Source organism: Petromyzon marinus, assembly GCF_048934315.1.
Source record: "Petromyzon marinus isolate PM22_M1 ecotype Great Lakes invasive population chromosome 75 unlocalized genomic scaffold, UKy_Petmar_22M1.pri1.0 chr75_unloc.3, whole genome shotgun sequence".
NCBI lineage: Eukaryota > Metazoa > Chordata > Hyperoartia > Petromyzontiformes > Petromyzontidae > Petromyzon > Petromyzon marinus.
In genome coordinates this window covers 439,154-459,883 of record NW_027422615.1, presented here as the reverse complement: position 1 = coordinate 459,883, position 20,730 = coordinate 439,154, and the positions used below count along the sequence as shown (strand labels likewise).

General features: G+C 53.2%; 1 protein-coding gene across 1 annotated transcript in view; it reads left to right on the top strand.

Annotated features, from left to right (window-relative positions):
* Positions 1 to 20,730, top strand: part of LOC142908169 (msx2-interacting protein-like) — a 102,068-nt gene that overhangs the window by 13,826 nt on the left and 67,512 nt on the right. The gene's annotated exons all lie outside the window — the stretch shown is intronic.

The following is a 20,730-nucleotide window of genomic DNA, read 5'->3' as shown; positions in this document are numbered from 1 at the left end:
TGGCAACTCGAAACCTTCAGCTCCCTCCACAGATTTTCTATGGGATTAAGGTCTGGAGACTGGCTAGGCCACTCCAGGACCTTAATGTGCTTCTTCTTGAGCCACTCCTTTGTTGCCTTGGCCGTGTGTTTTGGGTCATTGTCATGCTGGAATACCCATCCACGACCCATTTTCAATGCCCTGGCTGAGGGAAGGAGGTTCTCACCCAAGATTTGACGGTACATGGCCCCGTCCATCGTCCCTTTGATGCGGTGAAGTTGTCCTGTCCCCTTAGCAGAAAAACACCCCCAAAGCATAATGTTTCCCCCTCCATTTTTGACGGTGGAGATGGTGTTCTTGGGGTCATAGGCAACATTCCTCCTCCTCCAGACACGGCGAGTTGAGTTGATGCCAAAGAGCTCCATTTTGGTCTCATCTGACCACAACACTTTCACCCAGTTGTCCTCTGAATCATTCAGATGTTCATTGGCAAACTTCAGACGGGCATGTGTATGTGCTTTCTTGAACTTTCACCCAGTTGTCCTCTGGATCATTCAGATGTTCATTCGCAAACTTCAGACGGGCATGTGTATGTGCTTTCTTGAGCAGGGGGGACCTTGCGGGCGCTGCAGGATTTCAGTCCTTCACGGCGTAGTGTGTTACCAATTGTTTTCTTGGTGACTATGGTCCCAGCTGCCTTGAGATCATTGACAAGATCCTCCCGTGTAGTTCTGGGCTGATTCCTCACCGTTCTTATGATCATTGCAACTCCACGAGGTGAGATCTTGCATGGAGCCCCAGGCTGAGGGGGATTGACAGTTCTTTTGTGTTTCTTCCATTTGTGAATAATCGCACCAACTGTTGTCACCTTCTCACCAAGCTGCTTGGCAATGGTCTTGTAGCCCATTCCAGCCTTGTGTAGGTCTACAATCTTGTCCCTGACATCCTTGGAGAGCTCTTTGGTCTTGGCCATGGTGGAGAGTTTGGAATTTGATTGATTGATTGCTTCTGTGGACAGGTGCCTTTTATACAGGTAACGAGCTGAGATTAGGAGCACTCCCTTTAAGAGTGTGCTCCTAATCTCAGCTCGTTACCTGTATAAAAGACACCTGGGAGCCAGACATCTTCCTGATTGAGAAGGGATCAAATACTTATTTCCCTCATTAAAATGCAAATCAATTTATAACATTTTTGACATGCGTTTTTCTGGATTTTGTTGTTATTCTGTCTCTCACTGTTCAAATGAACCTACCATTAAAATTATAGACTGATCATTTCTTTGTCAGTGGGCAAACGTACAAAATCAGCAGGGGATCAAATACTTTTTTCCCTCACTGTACACCCTACCACAGACACAAAACAACCGCCATTCCGCCACTAAGTGGCGGTGACATCACCACGACGCTTGTGCCAGGCCACAGACGCACCTGCCTACCACAGCCACACACACATACACCCTGGTACCACACACGCACACACTACCACACACATACACCCTACCACACACATACACCCTGGTACCACACACGCACACACTACCACATCCACACACGCATTACCCACACACACACATATATACACTCTACCCACACACACATATACACTCTACCCACATCCACACACGCCTTACCCACACACACATGTACACTATACCCACACACACACATCCCCTACCACATACACGCCTTACCCACACACACATACACCCTACCACACACACACATACACCCTACCACACACACACACCCTACCACACACACACACCCCACCACACACACATACACCCTACCACACACACATACACCCTACCACACACACAGACACACCCTACCACACACACTACCACAGCCACACACGCCTTACCCACACACATACACATATATACACTCTACCCACATCCATACACGCCTTACCCACACACACATGTACACTCTACCCACACACACATATACACTCTACCCACATCCACACACACCTTACACACACACATATACACTCTACTCACACACATATACACTCTACCCACACACACATCCCCTACCACATACACATACACCCTACCACACACATACACCCTACCACACACACACACACACCCTACCACACACACATACACCCTACCACACACGCCTTACCCACACATATATACACTCTACCCACACACACATCCCCTACCACACACACACATATATACACTCTACCCACATCCACACACGCCTTACCCACACACACATATATACACTCTACCCACACACACATATACACTCTACCCACACACACATATACACTCTACCCACACACACATATACACTCTACCCACACACACATCCCCTACCACATACACATACACCCTACCACACACGACTTACCCACACACACACATATAAATGAACCCTTTTCACACACCGAGACAACATGCCCTGCCGTGTAGCCTGTAACAGCCTGCAGGGGCAAGCGCTGTTAGCGAGATAGCAGCTGTGAAGGCCGGCGTGACTCACGAGGGGGTGGGTGGCCAGCACCACCACGCCTCGGCCGCCTTTGTCTCCCCAGTGGCGATGTTTTTACGCACCGGTCGACTTAGGGGGAGGCTCCCCCCTTAAGGCCGCGAGCTGGAATCGGAACTCGGTGTCGCCGGGTTCGTAGAACTTTGACGCCTTGCGAAAGGAATCTTGCTGTGATTATTTTTTTGTGCTTTGGTACTGGACGAAAAAATGGGGTCACAAAATACGCAGCTGACGCGTCAGACGAACCAGTCTTTGATTTGAAGCTTTCGTGACTGCAGGAATCCATACTCTTTGGTGCTTTCGGTAAAGTCGCGAAAATTTATTTTACTTTCCGCCTACGTGAAAATGTCTTTTGTTTTATACCTACGTCAAAATTTATTTTGTTTGATACCTACGTGAAGAGTTACGTTATTTTACACCTACGTGAAGATTTATGTTATTTTATACCTATGCGAAAATTTATTTTATTTTATACCTACGTGAAGAGTTATTTTATTTTATACCTACGTGAAGAGTTATTTTATTTTATACCTACGTGGAAAATTATTTTATTTTATACCTACGTGAAAATGTATTTTATCTTCTACCTACGTGAAATTTTATTTTATACCTACGTGAAAATTGATTTTATTTTATACGTACGTGAAAATGTGTTTTATTTTCTACCTACGTTAAATTTTATTTTATTTTAAGCCTACGTGAAAATTTATTTTATTTTATACCTACGTGAAATTTTCTTTTATTTTATACCTACGTGAAATTTTATTTTATTTTATACCTACGTGAAATTTTATTTTATTTTATACCTACGTGACTTTACCGAAATAACCAAAGAGTAGTAGCATCATCATCATCATCATATTTTGTCCGCCATCCCATTGAAGATGCGAGCGACCTTCATAGAGCGTTCGTCTGCTGCAGGGGCGGGGAACCTTTTTTTCTGCCAAGGGCCATTTGGATATTTACAAAACATCATTCGCGGGCCACACGGAATTATCAACTTAAAAATTGGCCGGTCATATTTGGTCAAACGTTGAATTAACTCGCCCCCCCCCCCCCCCCCCCCCGATGCGGATGGCTGTAACTGCTTCTCTTTGGCGAGGCGCGTGGTGGGTGATGTCGCTAGCCGGTATTGACGACGACGACGATGTTGTTGAATTTCGAGTCCCGCCTGCTGTTGCCCTTGGCAGGGCCAGAGGCCCAAATTATTTCGCGGGCCGGACATTCCCCACCCCTGGTCTGCTACTGCCTTGCCCCCAAATCAAACCACACCACACCACACCCCCCGCTGTGCTGTAAGCCATCCAGCCAGCCAGCGAGCGAGCGAGCGAGGTCGAGTGTGTGGGAATTAACTCGCCTCAACTCACACACGGCTCATGCCAACTGGCTCTCGCTCGCCCGCGGGAGAGAGGACGGGGTTGGGGGAAGGGAGGAGGAGATGTGGGTGGAAGGTGCGCAGGTGGCTGCGAGAGTGAGGATGGAAAGCTCCGGCCGACACACACGGAGAGATTGAGAGAGAGATTGAGAGAGATTGAGAGAGATTGGAGGGCGGGAGATGGGGAAGAGAGGGTGGAGGTGAAGGCTGGCAGAGAGGAAGGGGGAGAGTTGAGGCTGTGACAGATGGGGGGCGGAGGGCGGGGGGGAGAGGCGTGTGGAGAGGGAGGGAGGCTGGGAGAGAGACAGATGGGGAGGTTGAGAGAGGTGGTGAGAGTGGGGGAGAGGGAGGATGGGAGACGCGGGGAGATGGGGTGGGAGGCTTGAGAGAGCGGGGGAGAGGGAGGATGGGAGACCCGGGGAGATGGGGGTGGGAGGCTTGAGAGAGAGAGCGGGGGAGAGGGAGGATGGGAGACCCGGGGAGATGGGGAGGGAGGCTTGAGAAGAGAGAGAGAGCGGGGGAGAGGGAGGATGGGAGACGCGGGGAGATGGGGTGGGAGGCTTGAGAGAGAGAGAGAGCGGTGGAGAGGGAGGATGGGAGACGCGGGGAGATATGGGGTGGGAGAGCTTGAGAGAGAGAGAGAGCGGTGGAGAGGGAGCGATGGGAGACCCGGGGAGATGGGGAGGGAGGCTTGAGAGGGAGAGAGCGGGGGAGAGGGAGGATGGGAGACCCGGGGAGATGGGGTGGGAGGCTTGAGAGAGAGAGAGAGGGGGAGAGGGAGGATGGGAGACCCGGGGAGATGGGGTGGGAGGCTTGAGAGGGAGAGAGAGGGGGAGAGGGAGGATGGGAGACGCGGGGAGATGGGGTGGGAGGCTTGAGAGGGAGAGAGAGGGGGAGAGGGAGGATGGGAGACGCGGGGAGATGGGGAGGGAGGCTTGAGAGAGAGAGAGCGGGGGAGAGGGAGGATGGGAGACGCGGGGAGATGGGGAGGGAGGCTTGAGAGAGAGAGAGAGAGCGGGGGAGAGGGAGGATGGGAGACCCGGGGAGATGGGGTGGGAGGCTTGAGAGAGAGAGAGAGCGGTGGAGAGGGAGGATGGGAGACCCGGGGAGATGGGGTGGGAGGCTTGAGAGAGAGAGAGAGCGGGGGAGAGGGAGGATGGGAGACCCGGGGAGATGGGGTGGGAGGCTTGAGAGGGAGAGAGAGGGGGGGAGAGGGAGGATGGGAGACCCGGGGAGATGGGGTGGGAGGCTTGAGAGAGAGAGAGCGGGGGAGAGGGAGGATGGGAGACCCGGGGAGATGGGGTGGGAGGCTTGAGAGGGAGAGAGAGGGGCGGGAGGCTGAGGAGAGAGGGGGGATGGAGGCTGTGAGAGGGAGGGAGGGAGGCTGGGAGAGAGACAGGGGAGGTTGAGAGAGGTGGTGAGAGTGGGGGAGAGGGAGGATGGGAGACCCGGGGAGATGGGGTGGGAGGCTTGAGAGAGGGGGGAGGGAGGGAGGCGGGAGAGGGGGGAGGGAGACGGGGAGAGGGGGGATGGAGGCTGGGAGGGAGAGAGAGGGGATGGAGGCTGGGAGAGAGAGGGGGGATGGAGGCTGAGGGAGAGAGAGGGGAGGGAGGCTGGGAGGGATGGAGGCTGGGAGAGAGAGGGGGGATGGAGGCTGGGAGGGAGAGAGAGGGGGGGATGGAGGCTGGGAGAGAGAGAGAGGGGATGGAGGCTGAGGGAGAGAGAGGGGGGATGGAGGCTGAGAGAGAGAGAGAGGGGATGGAGGCTGAGAGAGAGAGAGAGGGGATGGAGGCTGAGAGAGAGAGAGGGGGGATGGAGGCTGAGAGAGAGAGAGGGGATGGAGGCTGAGAGAGAGAGAGGGGGGATGGAGGCTGGGAGAGAGAGAGGGGGATGGAGGCTGGGAGAGAGAGGAGATGGAGGCTGGGAGAGAGAGGAGATGGAGGCTGGGAGGGAGGGAGGCTGGGAGAGAGAGAGGGGGGATGGAGGCTGAGAGAGAGAGAGGGGATGGAGGCTGAGAGAGAGAGAGGGGGGATGGAGGCTGGGAGAGAGAGAGGGGGGATGGAGGCTGGGAGAGAGAGGAGATGGAGGCTGGGAGAGAGAGGAGATGGAGGCTGGGAGGGAGGGAGGCTGGGAGAGAGAGAGGGGGGATGGAGGCTGAGAGAGAGAGAGAGGGGATGGAGGCTGAGGGAGAGAGAGGGGGGATGGAGGCTGGGAGGGAGAGAGAGGGGGGATGGAGGCTGGGAGAGAGAGAGAGAGAGGGGATGGAGGCTGAGGGAGAGAGAGGGGGGATGGAGGCTGAGAGAGAGAGAGAGGGGGATGGAGGCTGAGAGAGAGAGAGAGGGGATGGAGGCTGAGAGAGAGAGAGGGGGGATGGAGGCTGAGAGAGAGAGAGAGGGGATGGAGGCTGAGAGAGAGAGAGAGAGGGGGGATGGAGGCTGGGAGAGAGAGAGAGGGGATGGAGGCTGAGAGAGAGAGAGGGGGGATGGAGGCTGAGGGAGAGAGAGAGGGGATGGAGGCTGAGAGAGAGAGAGAGGGGATGGAGGCTGAGAGAGAGAGAGAGGGGATGGAGGCTGAGAGAGAGAGAGAGGGAATGGAGGCTGAGAGAGAGAGAGGGGGATGGAGGCTGAGAGAGAGAGAGAGGGGATGGAGGCTGGGAGAGAGAGAGGGGGGATGGAGGCTGGGAGAGAGAGGAGATGAAGGCTGGGAGAGAGAGGAGATGGAGGCTGGGAGGGAGGGAGGCTGGGAGAGAGAGAGGGGGGATGGAGGCTGAGGCTGGGAGAGAGAGGAGGGAGGGAGGCTGGGGAGAGAGAGGGGGGATGGAGGCTGAGGCTGGGAGAGAGAGAGGGGATGGAGGCTGGGAGAGAAGAGAGGGGGGATGGAGGCTGGGAGAGAGAGAGGGGGGATGGAGGCTGAGGCTGGGAGAGAGAGAGGAGGGAGGGAGGCAGGGAGAGAGAGCGACGCTGGGGGGGGGGGGGGAGGTTGCTGTGTGACTGGAGGCTGTGTGACTGTGGGGGTTGGGAAATAATCCTGTGGTGGTGGTGGTGGTGGGGGTGTGTGAGAGAAGCCGAGGACAGTGCCGCTGCTGTTGCTGCTTTGTGGTTGTGGGAGTGAGAGAGGGGAGGGGGGGGGCATGGGAAGGCGAGCAGGGAGGGGTGGGGTCGGTGTGCGGGTGGTGTGGTGAGAGATGAGAGAGGGGAAGGAGTAAGGGGGGTGCGGGGTGGGTGTTGTGTTGCCTGCGGGCGGGAGGGGGGAGGTGCATGCCCAAGTTGGCAGCAGCTCATTCTTGGTTCTTTCGGTGAAGTCACGTAGAAAGAAAATGCAAGCTCGGAGAGACAGGCACAGAGAGAGAGACAGAGAGAGACACACAGAGAGAGACACAGAGAGAGAGAGACACACACAGAGAGAGAGAGACACAGAGAGAGAGACACACACACAGAGATAGAGAGACACAGAGAGAGAGACACACAGAGAGAGACACAGAGAGAGAGAGACACACAGAGAGAGAGAGACAGAGAGAGAGACACAGAGAGAGAGACACAGAGAGAGAGACACACAGAGAGACAGACACAGAGAGACACACATAGAGGAGAGACACAGATAGAGAGACACAGAGAGAGAGACAGAGAGAGAGACACACAGAGAGAGAGACACACATAGAGGAGAGACACGCAGAGAGACACACATAGAGGAGAGAAACAGAGAGAGACAGAGACACACACATCGAGGAGACACATAGAGAGACACGTAGAGAGAGACACGCAGAGAGAGATGCAGAGAGACACACAGAGAGACACACACACAGAGACACAGAGAGAGAGACACAGAGAGAGACAGAGACACACATAGAGGAGACACACACACAGAGAGACAGAGAGACACACAGAGAGACAGAGAGACACACGCAGAGAGATACACGCAGAGAGACACACGCAGAGAAACACACAGAGAGACAGAGAGACACACGTAGAGAGACACACGTAGAGAGACACACGTAGAGAGACACACGTAGAGAGACACACGTAGAGAGACACATAGAAACACGCAGAGAGACACACACAGACACAGGTAGATAGGTTCAAATATAATATTACAATATTTTTCCTGCGGTCACGATTTGGCAGCTTCTGTTTGGCCGGATGGAGCCCCATGTGGGCAGATCGACGTTTCGCCGGTAACTGCAACGGGCCTCATCAATTACAAGCAGCTGCAAATCTGGCCGTCGTGCTGATGGAGCTTGTTGTAATTGCTGGCGGAACGTCGGACTTGGATTGTAAATGTCGTGGCTTTGCTCTCCGACACAACCGGTGTGCTGTACTGGTATATTACACTATACTACTATTACACTACACTATACACTACACTACTATACACTACACTATACACTACACTACTATACACTACACTATACACTACTATACACTACACTACTATACACTACACTACTATACACTACTATACACTATACTATACACTATACTATACACTATACTATACACTACACTATACACTACTATACACTACACTATACACTACACTATACACTACACTATACACTATACTATACACTACACTACTAGACACTACACTACTATACACTACACCACTATACACTATACTACTATACACTATACTACTAGACACTACACTACTATACACTACACTTTACACTACACTACTATACACTACATTATACACTACTATACACTATACTATACACTACTATTACACTACTATACACTACACTACTATACACTATACTATACACTACTATACACTATACTATACACTACACTATACACTACACTATACACTACTATACACTACTATACACTACACTATACACTACACTATACACTATACTATACACTACACTACTAGACACTACACTACTATACACTACACTACTATACACTACACTACTATACACTACACTACTATACACTACACTACTATACACTACACTATTATACACTACACTATACACTACACTACTATACACTACACTACTAGACACTACACTACTAGACACTACACTACTAGACACTACACTACTATACACTACACTACTATACACTACACTACTATACACTACTATACACTACACTATACTACTATACACTACACTACTATACACTACACTACTATACACCACTACTATACACTACACTACTAGACACTACACTACTAGACACTACACTACTATACACTACACCACTATACACTATACTACTATACACTATACTACTAGACACTACACTACTATACACTACACTACTATACACTACACTACTATACTACTATACACTACACTACTATACAATACATGATACACTACACTACTAGACACTACACTACTATACACTACACTACTATACACTACACTACTATACACTACACTACTATACACTACACTACTATACACTACACTACTATACACTACACTACTATACACTACACTACACCACTATACACTATACTACTATACACTATACTACTAGACACTACACTACTATACACTACACTACTATACACTACACTACTATACTACTATACACTACACTACTATACAATACATGATACACTACACTACTAGACACTACACTACTATACACTACACTACTATACACTACACTACTATACACTATACTACTTGACACACTACTATACACTACACTACTATACACTACTATACACTACACTATTATACACTACACTATTATACACTACACTACTATACACTACACTATACACTACTAGACACTACACTACTATACACTACACTACTATACACTCCACTACACTACATTAACCACATGTACTTGTGGTGAACATGCAAACAAAATAACATTACCCTCCTAACAGTGTCTCACTAGCAGTATCTCACTACCCAGTGTCTCACTAGCAGTGTCTCACTACCCAGTGTCTCACTACCCAGTGTCTCACTAGCAGTGTCTCACTAGCAGTGTCTCACTACCCAGTGTCTCACTACCCAGTGTCTCACTAGCAGTGTCTCACTACCCAGTATCTCACTACCCAGTGTCTCACTACCCAGTGTCTCACCACCCAGTGTCTCACTACCCAGTGTCTCACCACCCAGTGTCTCACTACCCAGTGTCTCACTACCCAGTGTCTCACTACCCAGTGTCTCACTACCCAGTGTCTCACTACCAGTGTCTCACCACCAGTGTCTCACTACCCAGTGTCTCACTACCCAGTGTCTCACTACCCAGTGTCTCGCTAGCAGTGTCTCACTACCCAGTGTCTCACTACCAGTGTCTCACTACCCAGTGTTTCACTAGCAGTGTCTCACTACCCAGTGTCTCACTACCCAGTGTCTCACTACCCAGTGTCTCACTACCCAGTGTCTCACTAGCAGTGTCTCACTACCCAGTGTCTCACTAGCAGTGTCTCACTACCAGTGTCTCACTACCCAGTGTCTCACTACCCAGTGTCTCACTACCCAGTGTCTCACTACCCAGTGTCTCACTAGCAGTGTCTCACTAGCAGTGTCTCACTACCCAGTGTCTCACTACCCAGTGTCTCACTACCCAGTGTCTCACTAGCAGTGTCTCACTACCCAGTGTCTCACTACCCAGTGTCTCACTACCCAGTGTCTCACTAGCAGTGTCTCACTAGCAGTGTCTCACTACCAGTGTTTCACTACCCAGTGTCTCACTACCCAGTGTCTCGCTACCCAGTGTCTCGCTACCCAGTGTCTCACTACCCAGTGTCTCACTACCCAGTGTCTCGCTACCCAGTGTCTCACTACCCAGTGTCTCACTACCCAGTGTCTCGCTACCCAGTGTCTCGCTACCCAGTGTCTCACTACCCAGTGTCTCACTACCCAGTGTCTCACTAGCAGTGTCTCACTACCCAGTGTCTCACTACCCAGTGTCTCGCTACCCAGTGTCAGTGAGTGTGAGTGCATGAGTGTGTGTGAGAGAGTGTGAGCGAGTGAGTGTGAGAGCGAGTGAGTGTGTGAGCGAGCGAGTGTGTGTGAGCGAGTGAGTGTGTGTGAGAGTGAGTGTGTCTGTGAGCGAGTATTATGGTGTGTGAGTGTGTGTGAGAGTGTGTCTGTGAGCGAGTATTAGGGTGTGTGTGAGAGTGTGTGTGTGAGTGTGTGTGAGAGTGTGTGTGTGAGTGTGTGTGAGTGTGTGTGAGCGCGTGTGAGTGAGTGAGTGTGTGAGTGAGAGCGCGTGTGAGAGTGTGAGTGAGTGTGTGAGTGAGGGTGTGTGAGAGAGTGTGAGTGAGTGTGTGAGTGAGGGTGTGTGAGAGAGTGTGAGTGAGTGTGAGCGAGCGTGTGAGTGTGAGAGAGTGTGTGAGTGAGTGTGTGAGTGTGTGAGAGTGAGTGAGTGTGTGAGTGAGAGCGCGTGTGAGAGTGTGAGTGAGTGTGTGAGTGTGAGTGAGTGTGTGAGTGAGTGTGTGTGAGAAGGTGTGAGCGAGTGTGAGCGAGCGTGTGAGTGTGAGAGAGTGAGTGAGTGTGTGTGAGCAAGCGTGTGAGTGTGTGAGTGAGTGTGTGAGTGTGTGTGTGAGAGCGAGTGTGAGTGAGTGTGTGAGTGTGTGTGTGAGTGTGTGTGTGAGTGAGTGTGAGAGAGAGTGTATGAGTGAGTGTGTGAGTGAGTGTGTGAGTGAGTGTGTGAGTGAGTGTGAGCGAGTGTGTGAGTGAGTGAGTGTGAGCGTGTGAGTGAGTGTGTGTGTAGTGTGTGAGCGAGTGTGAGAGAGTGTGTGAGAGTGTGTGAGTGAGTGTGAGTGAGTGTGTGAGAGAGTGTGTGAGTGTGTGAGTGAGTGTGTGAGTGTGTGTGAGAGAATGTGTGTGCGAGTGTGTGTGAGAGTGTGTGAGTGTGAGTGAGTGTGTGAGAGAGTGTGAGTGTGTGAGAGAGTGTGAGAGTGTGAGTGTGTGAGAGAGTGTGTGAGTGTGTGAGAGAGTGTGTGAGTGTGTGAGAGAGTGTGTGAGTGTGTGAGAGAGTGTGTGAGAGAGTGTGTGAGTGAGTGTGTGAGTGAGTGTGTGTGTAGTGTGTGTGAGTGTGAGTCAGTGTGTGAGTGTGTGTGTGTAGTGTGTGAGTGAGTGTGTGAGCGAGCGAGGCGTTCTCCCGACCCACAACAACAACCCCCCCCCCTCCTACCCACGTGTTGCCACAGTGCCCTTCTGCCCTCGTCACGTGGGGGGGCCCGAGGCGGTGGAGGCTTGCGGCAGGGCAGGCGTCAGACAGACAGACACACAGGCTACGGGGTTTCCCACACCCGCCCTTTCCCCTCTTGCCCAGCCCCTCCTCCCCCCCCCCCCCGTGAGAGTTGTGATCCTCGTGTGATCGGGGGTGGTGGGAGGAGTGTGGGGGTGGGGGGCGACGTGGGAGGGGGGGTGGGGTGGGGAGTCACGTGGGAGGGGGGGGTGGGGAGTCACGTGGGAGGGGGGGGGGTGGGAGGAAGTGACGTTGCTGGGCGGTGCCACTGCGGGAATCGAGCTCGGTCGCCGTAGCGCTAACCACTACACCCACCGCTCCCCACTACACCACCACCCCTCCCCACTACACCACTCCTCCCCACTACACCACTCCTCCCCACTACACCCACCCCTCCCCACTACATCCACCGCTCCCCACTACACCACTCCTCCCCACTACACCACTCCTCCCCACTACACCACTCCTCCCCACTACACCACTCCTCCCCCACTACACCACTCCTCCCCACTACACCACTCCTCCCCACTACACCACTCCTCCCCACTACACCACCGCTCCCCCACTACACCACTCCTCCCCACTACACCACTCCTCCCCACTACACCACTCCTCCCCACTACACCCACCGCTCCCCCACTACATCCCCCCCTCCCCACTACACCACTCCTCCCCACTACACCACTCCTCCCCACTACACCACTCCTCCCCACTACACCACCGCTCCCCACTACATCCACCCCTCCCCACTACACCACTCCTCCCCACTACACCACTCCTCCCCACTACACCACTCCTCCCCACTACACCACCGCTCCCCCACTACACCCACCCCTCCCCACTACACCACCGCTCCCCACTACACCACTCCTCCCCACTACACCACTCCTCCCCACTACACCACTCCTCCCCACTACACCACTCCTCCCCACTACATCCACCGCTCCCCACTACACCACCGCTCCCCACTACACCACTCCTCCCCACTACACCCACCACTCCTCCCCACTACACCACTCCTCCCCACTACACCACCGCTCCCCACTACACCACTCCTCCCCACTACACCACTCCTCCCCACTACACCACCGCTCCCCACTACACCACTCCTCCCCACTACACCACTCCTCCCCACTACACCACTGCTCCTCACTACACCACTCCTCCCCACTACACCACCGCTCCCCACTACACCACTCCTCCCCACTACACCACTCCTCCCCACTACACCACCGCTCCCCACTACACCACTCCTCCCCACTACACCACACTCCCCACTACACCACTCCTCCCCACTACACCCACCCCTCCCCACTACACCACTCCTCCCCACTACACCACTGCTCCCCACTACACCACACTCCCCACTACACCACTCCTCCCCACTACACCACCCCTCCCCACTACACCACTCCTCCCCACTACACCACCCCTCCCCACTACACCACTCCTCCCCACTACACCACTCCTCCCCACTACACCACCGCTCCCCACTACACCACTCCTCCCCACTACACCCACCACTCCTCCCCACTACACCACCCCTCCCCACTACACCACTCCTCCCCACTACACCACTCCTCCCCACTACACCACTCCTCCCCACTACACCACTCCTCCCCACTACACCACCACTCCCCCACTACACCACTCCTCCCCACTACACCACTCCTCCCCACTACACCACACTCCCCCACTACACCACCGCTCCCCACTACACCACTCCTCCCCACTACACCACCGGTCCCCACTACACCACTCCTCCCCACTACACCACTCCTCCCCACTACACCACCGCTCCCCACTACACCACTCCTCCCCACTACACCACTCCTCCCCACTACACCACTCCTCCCCACTACACCACTCCTCCCCACTACACCACTCCTCCCCACTACACCACTCCTCCCCACTACACCACCCCTCCCCACTACACCACCCCTCCCCACTACACCACTCCTCCCCACTACACCACTCCTCCCCACTACACCACTCCCCCACTACACCACTCCTCCCCACTACACCACTCCTCCCCACTACACCACACTCCACCGCTCCCCACTACACCACTCCTCCCCACTACACCACCGGTCCCCACTACACCACTCCTCCCCACTACACCACTCCTCCCCACTACACCACTCCTCCCCACTACACCCACCCCTCCCCACTACACCACCGCTCCCCACTACACCACTCCTCCCCACTACACCACCCCTCCCCACTACACCACCGCTCCCCACTACACCACTCCTCCCCACTACACCACTCCTCCCCACTACACCACCCCTCCCCACTACACCACCGCTCCTCCCCACTACACCACTCCTCCCCACTACACCCACCCCTCCCCACTACACCCACTCCTCCCCACTACACCACCACTCCCCCACTACACCACTCCTCCCCACTACACCACACTCCCCCACTACACCACCGCTTCCCCACTACACCACTCCTCCCCACTACACCACTCCTCCCCACTACACCCACCCCTCCCCACTACACCCACTCCTCCCCACTACACCACCACTCCCCCACTACACCACTCCTCCCCACTACACCACACTCCCCCACTACACCACCGCTTCCCCACTACACCACTCCTCCCCACTACACCACTCCTCCCCACTACACCACACTCCCCCACTACACCACCGCTTCCCCACTACACCACTCCCCCACTACACCACTCCTCCCCACTACACCCACCACTCCTCCCCACTACACCACTCCTCCCCACTACACCACTCCTCCCCACTACACACACAAACACAAAAATCCCCTCCCCCTCCCAGCATAGCCCAGGACCGGTTCGCATGTGAAAACTCGCCACTTGTGCGTGTCGCGAACCGCGTTGTACGCATGGTGGACGTGTCGAGGAGCAGGGGGGTAAAGACTTTCCCCTCATTGCATTCGGCGGTGGAGCCATTTGCCAACTCGGCAGCAGCATCAGCAGCATCATCATCATCATCAGCAGCAGCAGAGCCAACGCATAAATCTGTGTAACCTTGGAAGAGAGGGCAGGGTGAGGGGTGTGGGGGGACGTGGCGATGCGAATCGCAAAATGGAGGCAAGGTTTGTGGGTTTAGCGTGGAGGGGGAGGGAGGGTGGTAGGGGTGACGTGTGTGTGTGTGTGTGTGTTTGCGGGGAGCGGTGGTGCAATGGTTAGCGCCACGAAACCCGGCGACCCGAGTTCGATTCCCGCCCGCGGCCGCCACCGGCACAAACCGGTCAAGATTGTCTGCACCTGTTCCTGGCCTATGCGCGGAAACGTTGTCTCGGCGTGTGACGAGTGGTAGCGCCGCCAAGCCGGCCAGGCCCCCGGGGGTATCGATTCCTGCTCGCGGCCAACGCCAGTGGCGATTGTTTGAACCGGTTCCGCTGGCTCCTATACGCTACTCTGCGATACACTGTACACTACACTGTGCACTAGTTTACACTACGCACTACACTATTATACACCACACTACACTATACACTACTATACACTATACACTACTTTACACTACACTATGCACTAGTTTACACTACACACTACACTATTATACACCGCACTATACACTACACTATACACTATACATTCTACACTAGGCACTACTTTACACTACACTATACACTACTTTACACTACACACTACACTATTATACAGCACACTATACACTACACTATACACTACATTCTACACTATGCACTACTTTACACTACACACTACACTATACACTACTTTACACTACACTTTACACTACACACTACACTATTATACACTACACTATACACTACACTATACACTACACTATACACTACACACTACACTATACACTACACTATACACTACTTTACACTACACACTACACTATTATACACCACACGACTATACACTACACTGTACACTACTATACACTACACTATGCACTACTATACACTACACTGTACACTACTATACACTACTTTACACTACACACTACACTATTATACACCACACTACTATACACTACACTGCACACTACTACACACTACACTATTATACACCACACTACTATACACTACACTGTACACTACTACACACTACACTATTATACACCACACTACTATACACTACACTGTACACTACTACACACTACACTGTACACTACTACACACTACACTATTATACACCACACTACTATACACTACACTGCACACTACTACACACTACACTATTATACACCACACGAGTATACACTACACTATACACTACTATACACTTCACTATTATACGCTACACTACTATACACTACACTGTACACTACTACACACTACACTATTATACACCACACTACTATACACTACACTGTACACTACTACACACTACACTATTATACACCACACGAGTATACACTACACTGTACACTACTACACACTACACTATTATACACCACACTACTATACACTACTATACACGTCACTACTATACACTACACTATACACTACGCTATATTTGTAAATATTGCGGTTGATTTACCCTCCAACACACAACCGGCGTAGTGCTGTGACGGGTGTGTGGGTGGGTGGGTGGGTGAGTGGCGGGCGTGTGGGTGGGTGAGTGACGGGTGGGTGGGTGAGTGACGGGTGTGTGGGTGGGTGGGTGGGTGACGGGTGGGTGGGTGACGGGTGGGTGGGTGTGTGGGTGGGTGGGTGAGTGACGGGTGGGTGGGTGGGTGAGTGGCGGGCGTGTGGGCGGGTGAGTGACGGGTGGGTGGGTGGGTGGGCGGGTGAGTGACGGGTGGGTGGTGGGTGGTGGTGGGTGGTGGTGGGTGGGTGGTGGTGGGTGGTGGTGGTGGTGGGTGGTGATGGTGGTGGTGGGTGATGGTGATGGTGGTGGTGATGGTGGTGGTGATGGTGGTGGTGATGGTGGTGGTGGTGGTGGTGATGGTGGTGGTGGTGATGGTGGTGGTGGTGATGGTGGTGATGGTGGTGGGTGTTGGTGGTGGTAGTGGTGGTGGGTGGAGTGGGGGGTGTGAAGACACGTGAAAAAGAAGCGCCCGTTCTGAGCGAGTTTGCCAGTGGCGGTAGCTCCAGAGGCCTCCGGGTGTCGTGAAGGAGCGCGGTCCAGACGGCCGCAGAAGAGAATCTGAAAGTGCCGCGCGGTGACTGCTGCGATGACGACGCAGCGTTTATGACGAGGATGAAGAGGATGACGACGATGATGACGATGACGACGCAGTGATGACGATGATGATGATGATGCGGTGACCACCATATTTGTTCGATGGTGAGCAAAAAGTGTCGTGTAGTGTATAGTGTGTGGTGTAGTGTATGGTGTAGTGTAGTGTGTAGTCTATAGTGTAGTCTTTAGTGTATAGTGTAGTGTGTGTATAGTGTGTAGTGTATAGTGTAGTGTGTGTAGTGTATAGTGTAGTGTATAGTGTAGTGTAGTGTGTAGTGTAGTGTGTAGTGTAGTGTATAGTGTAGTGTGTATAGTGTAGTGTGTATAGTGTAGTGTGTATAGTGTAGTGTGTATAGTGTAGTGTGTATAGTGTAGTGTATAGTGTAGTGTATAGTGTAGTGTATAGTGTGTAGTGTAGTGTGTAGTGTAGTGTATAGTAGTGTATAGTAGTGTAGTGTATAGTGTATAGTGTAGTGTATAGTGTAGTGTATAGTGTAGTGTGTAGTGTATAGTGTAGTGTATAGTATAGTGTATAGTATAGTGTAGTGTACAGTGTAGTGTACAGTGTAGTGTACAGTGTAGTGTTTAGTGTAGTGTATAGTAGTGTATAGTGTAGTGTATAGTAGTGTATAGTGTAGTGTATAGTGTAGTGTGTAGTGTATAGTGTAGTGTATAGTGTGTATAGTGTAGTGTATAGTGTAGTGTATAGTGTGTAGTGTAGTGTATAGTGTAGTGTAGTGTATAGTGTAGTGTGTATAGTGTAGTGTGTATAGTGTAGTGTGTATAGTGTAGTGTATAGTGTGTAGTGTATAGTGTGTAGTGTAGTGTATAGTGTAGTGTATAGTGTAGTGTATAGTGTAGTGTATAGTATAGTGTATAGTGTAGTGTATAGTGTAGTGTATAGTGTAGTGTATAGTGTAGTGTATAGTGTAGTGTATAGTGTAGTGTGTATAGCATCTGAAAGCGGTGTGACCGTCTTTGTTCGACGGCCATTCAAAAGCCACCGCCACCACCGCCTCCACCGCCTCCACCTCCACCGCCTCCATCGCCTCCACCGCCTCCACCTCCACCGCCTCCACCGCCTCCACCGCCACCACCGCCTCCACCGCCTCCACCTCCTCTGCTGCTGCTGCGAGGCTGACGATGACGACGATGATCATTACGATGACGCCATCTTACGTCACACGCTCGATAAGAGTTCATTGTTGCGCGCACAACGTTGGCCTGTTCCGGCCAGAGGTTACGTTGGGCGAGGGGGGTGGTGGTGGTGGTGGTGGGGTGGTGGTGGTGGTGGTGGTGGGGGGGCGGTGGTGGTGGGGTGGTGGTGGTGGTGGTGGTGGGGGGGGGGTGGTGGTGGTGGTGGTGGGGGGGGGGCCTTTTTGAACGGTGACGGTGCTTTTTTTTAGACGGACATTCGAAGGGCGGCGGATTGGCGCGGTGGGGGGGCGGACACGGAGGGAGAACCCTTGGGCCGAACCTAGGTTTTCTCGGTGGCCGCGGGAGGCGGTGGAGGCGGTGGTGGCGGTGGGGGGGTTGGGGTAGGGGTGAGGAGGCGAGGGTGGGCGGGGGGTGGGGACCGACGGTCGAGGGAGGGAGGAGTCGGAGGCGATGCCGGTGGGGTTTCTGGGAGTCCCGAAAGTGTTTTTTTTTTTTTAAAAACAAAACAAAACAAAATCCGTGAGCTCGTTGGTTTTTGTTGTTCCTCTTTTTTCTCGCGCGGTTCGATCGGCGGGTCTGAAATCGAGTTGAGTTTTCGTTGTTTCACCCGAATTGGAGGCCGCAGCCATTTGTGGTCTCCCGTTTTTTGCGCGGGGGGGACGGCTGGGTTGGACTTTCGGGCCCACGTGAGGGGAGTGTCGAACGCTTCGCTCGGCCACCCACTCAATTCCTCACCCACTCAACCACCCACCCACTCAGCCACCCACTCAATTCCTCACCCACTCAACCACCCACTCAATTCCTCACCCACTCAACCACCCACCCACTCAATTCCTCACCCACTCAATTACTCACCCACTCGACCACGCACCCACTCAGCCACCCACTCAATTACTCACCCACTCAACCACCCACCCACACAGCCACCTCACTCAATTCCTCACCCACTCAACAACCCACCCACTCAGCCACCCACTCAATTCCTCACCCACTCAACCACACATCCACTCAGCCACCCACTCAATTACTCACCCACTCAACCACCCACCCACTCAGCCACCCACTCAATTCCTCACCCACTCGACCACCCACCCACTCAGCCACCCACTCAATTACTCACCCACTCAACCACCCACCCGCTCGCATACCCACACAGCCACCTCACTCAATTCCTCACCCACTCAACCACCCACCCACTCAACCACCCACCCACTCAGCCACCCACTCAATTACTCACCCACTCAACCACCCACCCACTCAGCCAGCCACTCAATTACTCACCCACTCAACCACCCACCCACTCAGCCACCCCCTCAATTACTCACCCACTCAACCACCCACCCACTCAGCCACCCACTCAACCACCCACCCACTCAACCACCCACCCGCTCGCATACCCACACAGCCACCTCACTCAATTCCTCACCCACCCGACCGCCCACCCACTCAGCCAGCCACTCAATTCCTCACCCACCTGACCGCCCACCCACTCAGCCAGCCACTCAATTACTCACCCGCTCGACCGCCCACCCGCTCAGCCAGCCACTCAATTCCTCACCCACTCAACCACCCACTCAGCCACCCACTCAATTCCTCACCCACTCAATTCCTCACCCACTCAACCACCCACCCACTCAGCCACCCCCTCAATTCCTCACCCGCTCGACCACCCACCCACTCAGCCACCCACTCAATTCCTCACCCGCTCGACCACTCACTCCAAGCACTCGCCCACGCAACAACAATATCCCCGCCGTTCGCCGTTCGCCGCTCGGCGCTCGGCGACGTCACCACGGCAACCGGTGCCGCTGCTCGTCGGACTTCTGAGACCACGTGAAGTGTCGGGAACGCCTCGTTGCCAGGAGTACACGGGACAGGCCCAGGTGCCACGGGTTTGACCGACTCGAGTCCGACTGGCAGATGCGCCACTCTCGATTCACCGATTCGCAGATTGGCCGTGGCCACACCTGAGCATTTTGACACGAATTAATGACGCGTTTGATTTTCCCCCCCCCCCCCCCCCCGTGCCCAAATTGACGGTCTCAATGCTGCTGCTGCATGCTGCTAATCCGAAAAGTCCGCACGATCGCCTTTACAGTACAGTAGTTGCAATATCTTTACACACGCTCGGGGGCGCGGAGTTTGATTGGCTGTGGGCTCCGCTGTCATCCACTTTGTGGGCCGAATCTTCTGCAGGCTGGAAGCCAGGGAGGTATTCTTAGTTCTTTCGGTAGAGTCACGTTGAAAGGGAAACAATCAAATAATAAAAAAATATATATATGTATAAAACAATAAAAAAAAATTATCACGACGTTTCGACCATAACACAAACGTCGTGAGGATTTTTTTATCGTTTTGTACGTGTTTTGTTATTTTGTTGTTTCC